This window comes from Fukomys damarensis, unplaced genomic scaffold (genome assembly GCF_012274545.1).
Source record: "Fukomys damarensis isolate Sample0158 unplaced genomic scaffold, DMR_v1.0_HiC HiC_scaffold_27, whole genome shotgun sequence".
In the NCBI taxonomy this organism is placed as follows: domain Eukaryota; kingdom Metazoa; phylum Chordata; class Mammalia; order Rodentia; family Bathyergidae; genus Fukomys; species Fukomys damarensis.
Genome location: NW_022900939.1, coordinates 40,070,729 through 40,076,957, shown reverse-complemented (window position 1 = coordinate 40,076,957; position 6,229 = coordinate 40,070,729).

The window sequence follows — 6,229 nt, the reverse complement described above, 5'->3', positions numbered from 1 at the left end:
TGATCCCATTTATAGATATATATTTGAAAATATTTTCTTCTTATCCGTAGAGCAATTTTTAATTATGATGAAATCCCATCTATTGATTTTAGTTTTAGGAAGTTATATCTGGTAATCTTTACTTAATCCCAGGTATCAAAGAGCTTTCAAGCTTCCTCACAGAAGTCTTATAATTGTGGGCTTTGTGTTAACATTTATAACCCATGTTAGTCAGTTCTTGCATATAATGTGGAGTACCTAGAAAATTGATCAGGAAGACTCCTTGGAGATCACCTTGGAAAACTCTTCTGCAAGCGAATGTGTAAGGAAAAAATTGTTTGCACAAATAAACCCTTATCATTTCTATTGGAAAATAAGAAGATCTTTTTTTTATTATTATTACAGAAGATTGGGAGGAATTTCTGCTTTACAAAGTTGGAATAGTAGGGGCCAGCTTTACCCACAGACCTGGAAAAAACAAAAGCAAAATATACACAGAAAGTGTTTCTTAAGATATCAGTGGCCACTGGGAGACAGAAAATAATGAGGCAAGCCTTAGGATTGTTCCGGTTTGCTGCCTTGAGAGAAATTCCAGACATGGGGAGGGGAGGGGAAGTCAAGAGAAGCCCAGCAGCCTCCTTATGAGGAGGAGCAGTTAGCATTTTCAAGAGGCTGAGCTAGAGAGTGGAGAGACACACGGAGAGAATTCTGGGCATTTGCAGAGGGATCTTCCTCTGCACTCAGCTGAGTACTCAGTATGTGGCGGTGAGGAGATGATGCTTAGGTCGAGAAAGAACTATCCACTGGGGTCCGTGGCAAGAGCTCATGCTGTCTGTGCCTGGTGCTGCTCCAGGTATCACCTTCGCAGATTCCAGCTTCCTGCCCCTGAAGAGCTTTATTACACATTTCCTGATTTGCGGATCTGCAAGTGACGAATTCTTTTGTAACAGGAATTTCTTTATTTCCCGGACATCAAGATAAGGGCCTATTAAGTCTTACACTTTTGCTCCTTATACCCTTGCTTGCTGAAGACACAGTTTTCCGAGTTAACCTCCTCAGGAATCATCCTCATCAATTTTTTAACATCTTTTCTTTGGCAAAACATCTTTTCTTTGACTCCTGTTGACCCTTTTAAGAACATAACAATTTAATTGATAATGTTCCTTCTATGAACCCATTTTCAATTAGTCCTGGGAGCTTTCTCTGTGCTTCTTTTCTCCTCTATCACTGGATTGCAGTGGTAGCAAGGGAGGCCACTCCTTTTGACAAGCTGCCTCTAAAGAGGAGTTTGGGGTTGGGGCTGACTATCTAGAGGATTTTTTTTCCACCTGCAATTTATTTCTATCTAGACTAATTTGTTTGATTTCTGGTTTCTATGATAGCATATGCCTCCCTGAGCACAGTAGAGAGTTAAGGTCAACTGCAGCTAATCACCGTAGGATTTGAACTTCAAAAAAAGTTAAAATAGAAGGTTTTCATAGAGAGCCCTTAGATCCTTTTGCATCCTTTCCAAGGCTTGAAGGAGCATTTCTTTTCATTCTTGGGCCAGAGTGAAATCATACTCTGTCTTGTCCCGAGAGGGTGGGAATTTAGCTATTATTGATTTAAGAGCATTTTTATTTCTTAACATGTATATTCCTCAATAGATTTTTGAGAAGATTGCTGAGATTAAAAAAAATGTTTTGCCCTTTTTGTAAAAATCTATAGGCTCCTTGGAGGAAAATAATTCAATAAAATCCTTGTCTAAAATGTAGAGTTCGAAAGACATCTGCTGAAGAAGGCCAGAGGGGGAGGAAAGGAATAAGTTGCACATCCAGGCTCTGGTGCACGAATGCGCCGCCTACCCAGAGGCTGAGGACTTGCGGCAGGGGCAGCTTTGGGCTCAGAGCCAGCGCTCTTGCCTTCAAGTCCTAGCTCTTCCCTCACTAGCTGGACAGTGTGGGCCAAATTGCACAACATCTCTGACTCCCCATTTCCCCACCGTAAGCATGGAGAGTGCAATCACCTCTTTCATAGGTTCCATAGGAGGATAATTCAAGCTCACATTTGTGCGGTGCTTAGCTAGTTCCTGGTACACAGAAAGAGCTACATAAGTTTCATATAAAATATGCACTTAAAAATATACCTGGAAATACACAATAAATTTACCTGGAAATATAACCACCTGCTGACCCCAGAACCACCCTGTAACAGGTATTGTCATTTTATGCAAATGTATAAACGTTGCTCTCTAGTGGAAAATCTAATTCAAATATCTGTAAGTGCCCTGGCATACAGAATCTACTGTACCCTTCTATAATATTAACAAAGCATATTTTCATCCAAGACGTACTGAACATTTCCCGAGTATTAAATGCAATGCAGGTTGTTAAGAATTTGAAGACGAATAACATCCAAATCTGATGTAAGGATCATTGCAGTTAACAGACCAATACATGGATCATTTTAAAACAATGTCCATATAAAGTAGCGTGCATGTTTCAGAATTATACCAGATGTAGAACCTAATCCAGAAGTAGGTGTAAGGTGGGGGCAAATGCTTCAGAGAAAGCTCCCTGAAGTCAGTAAGGGAGGGGAGGAGGGAAAGGCTATTCCCAGAAGAGGGAGAGAATCTTCACTCGGATCCAAAGAACAGAGTCACACCTTGATACTCTGGAGTGTAAGAAGGAAGGAGCAGAGATTTATATGATTGGGGAGCATTATCCTTCTTTACTGCAGCATTTACAAACAATCTCCATGGAGAAGGCTACACTTATTAAAAGAGAAAGTAAGCAAGGAAGGAAGATAGTTGCTAGGGTCGAAACTGGGTCCTACAAGTTGACATTGTCATGGTGGGTCACTCAGTGTTTTGGGGCCGGACTGAGTTGTAAAGTTGAAAACGTCACTTTATTATTTTGTCCCAGGGTGATTTGAGCTACACATTGACACACAGTACCTAGATTCATAAGAAGCCGATTTTCAACCTCATAGGTTATGAATATCCCATTGTTCAAAGCCACTTAGGAAATCAAAGGAGAGATCTGAATTCTGACTGAGTGGCATCCAGGCAGAACACAGATGCTCTTAGGGAGAATTTCCTGCAAGCCAAATGAGTAGGTGCCCGGCTCTTTTCGACCCTTAATGACTCCATTGTTCCTTGAGGGTTAGAAGCAGTATCTTTTTCCTGGGGTAGCTGAATAAGGTCTGTTAATTTACTACTTCATGTATCCCTACTTTTAGAATCAGTTCAGGATTATGATCTTATTTTAATATATCCTTATCTCAGACTACTATATTACAGTATGATTGACTTGGAAACAGCTTTCTCTAAAAGCAGACACATACGTATGTATGTATGTCATATTAAAGAAACACTGCAGTCTTCTTGATTGGATGTGATGAGTTTCTCTCTACTTCCTTTCCCTTTTCTTCTCTTCCTTCCTTCTTTGAGTTGCGTACTGAATGCAGACTGCATGCTAGGTGCATGCTCTACCCTTGAACTGCACCCCCTGCTCTGTATTTTTTTCTTGACAAAAAGATAATACAGCCTTTTGCACTGTAAATTACTCCTGCCATGTTGATATCTTTCATTATCTGTTGATTTTTTGTTCAGTCTCACAGAATAATCTTTTCTTTACATTTCTCTCACTTCAGAGGCTTTACCTATTTATTTATTTATTGTTTATTTATTTATAGCAGATTGCTTGCCAAGTAATACCTTTAAAGACACTTCTAGAGTCAAGCAATGAAAGAATTCCTAGGCTTTGCTTCTCTGGCAAGCAGAAAGTAATAGGATTAAAGCTTAAAGTCAAAAGGCAAAATAACACAAGAGAAACAATTACTACACTTCATTTTCAACCTTAGGAGCAAAAGAAAAACCCCAGTGTACTATAGTTCCACACTTTAATTTTTTCGTTCTTGGCCAAGTTAATAGCTTGATCTCTTAAAACCCCTAAAGGTCAGTCTCTTGCCTCATAAAGCATGAAATATTTTCAATCTCTTTTGAATTTTGTCTTACATTTAATCAATAAATCAGTAATGATTTCCCAAGTCCAGAATTGTAATACCTACCATGTAGGACAAGGGATTGGCTATAAAGATAAACAGTTTCCTATGACCAATGATCTCAGGCAGTTGTTGGGGAAACAAAATACGAGGATTGAAAATAAGCAAACTTTTAAAATTAAAATCAGCACATAGAAGTTGTTTTACTAGAAAATACGACTTGTAAATTTCAAAAAAAGAATTAGAACGGAGAAGCTAAGATGGTCTAATGGTGCAAGTGGAACTAGAGATGTCATAAAAAGTACATAGAGTAATGAAGAGGTGGTGCAGAGCATATTTTAGAAATAGAGAAGTATGACAAAACAGGACTAGGAATGAAGTGGTGTGTGTGTGTGTGTGTGTGTGTGTGTGTGTGTGTGTGTGTGATTTGAAGGGTAGGCTACAATAAGAAGTAGCTTGTCAGGAGGGAGAATATTCTTATTTTCAAATACTGAAAGGGTATTTAAATAGGTAAAAATATCTATCATTTTTAAAGCATGCACAACACTAAGGGTCCTACATAAATGGTCCAATTTCATTCTTAACCAAAAGCCTGTGATGTAGGTGGCATTATTTTCACCCCATGTCTCAGAGGAGGAAGCGGGGTCCAGTGAATAGCAGAGCCCAGAGAAGTCCTTAGCGTGACCTCTGGGTGTAGGCTGCTCTTCCAGGAAAAGCAGTTCATAGACTCTGAGAAACAAGAACTATGACTGCTGTCTGTAAGGTGACAGAGGCCCTTACAGTTCTCTGAGGGAGATGGTGAAAGTGAAATCCAAGAATACACAGCCCATCAGAGGTGACCGGGAAAGAACTTGTGGGGAGAAGGGGACAAAAGTGATAAAAATTACCCCCGCTTCTTACCCCTCTTTGGGCTCTTCGCTCCCTACTGCCAGATGTTTTGGATATGTTAAGAAATAAATCAGCACAAATCACCAACTCTAGTGCTACCCATCCCCCCATTGACTTCTTTAAATTCAGCAGAAGGAACTAGGTGGGAACCCATTTACAAGTAGAGTCATTTGGCCAGGCGGGGAAGGGATTAACTTTTGAGTTTGAAGGAAAATGAGTTAAGCCCTAGATAATCTGGCGTGGGTGTGGTTTGTCACTTAAACATGCACCATGTTCTCTCTGGGACTCCCTTGACCTGGCTGCACGGAATAATAAACCATCACCCCTATTAACAGACAGCAAGCTCACGACCATGTTTCTGTCTCTAGGAAAGGCAACATGATCTGACTGTCTTCTCATCACCTTACACCGTGGCTTTTAACTAAATCTCGCTGCACCAATGGTTGTCTTGAATGACTCATGTTTTATAATTTTTAGGAGAGATGTGCTTTAATCTGGGTAGTTCCAAAATTCAGTAAAATAGAGAGTGAAATAAGTCAGTCTGAACACCAAAACTTTTTCTTTTGAATCCAGCAGATTGGTATAGTTTACTAACTTTCTAGTCTTCCAAATTCAGAAAAACCTATTCTTATAAAAAAGAAAAAAGAAATTAGACTTAGGTTTTTACAGTCCCTTCTAAATACTTAACCACTTTTGTATTATGAGTTGTGTTCTTCATGTTATGGCTGTTGGGAATCTGAAGTACTCCTAGCCTGGTGTGAGCTCTGGAGTTTGTTCTGCCTGGTTCTTTCTGGTGGCTCATTCTCTGCCCCAGGGGATTTTCTTACACACAGATGCTCATTTATACTCAACATCTGGAGCACTAATATTCCCTCCCCGTCTCCACAGAGTCCTTTGTTCTTCTCTCTTTCCTTTTCCATTCAGCATTTTGCTAAATTCCATCACTTTTATTTCCTTGAATTCTCAGCTCAGTGAGACCACCAGACCCTGGCATGATCACACTGCCTGTTCCTAAATGTGTAAAAATCATTGTTTCAAATTCTTATTTAGGCCATTTTTTAGTTGTCTAAGGATGGTGCGTAAATCTAGTCTTGATTATCTGTCTTGGTGGGAAGTGAAAGTCCAGTTATTCATTATTTTATGTGTCAAAACGTAAAGCAAAATTTTGAAAACTTTTAGTGCTTACAGTAAATAATGAGAGACTAACTTGTGTTCAAAACTGAATCTGGAATCATTTAGAAAATGTTCTGTAAGCTCTGGGAACAGAATGTGGATCGCTTCCAGACTCTCATTACATCTCTTCACACAAAAATTGATGTTCCAAAATTCTGTTGTCCTACACATCTAAGTTTTTTTTTAAAGAAATTATCCAAAAAAA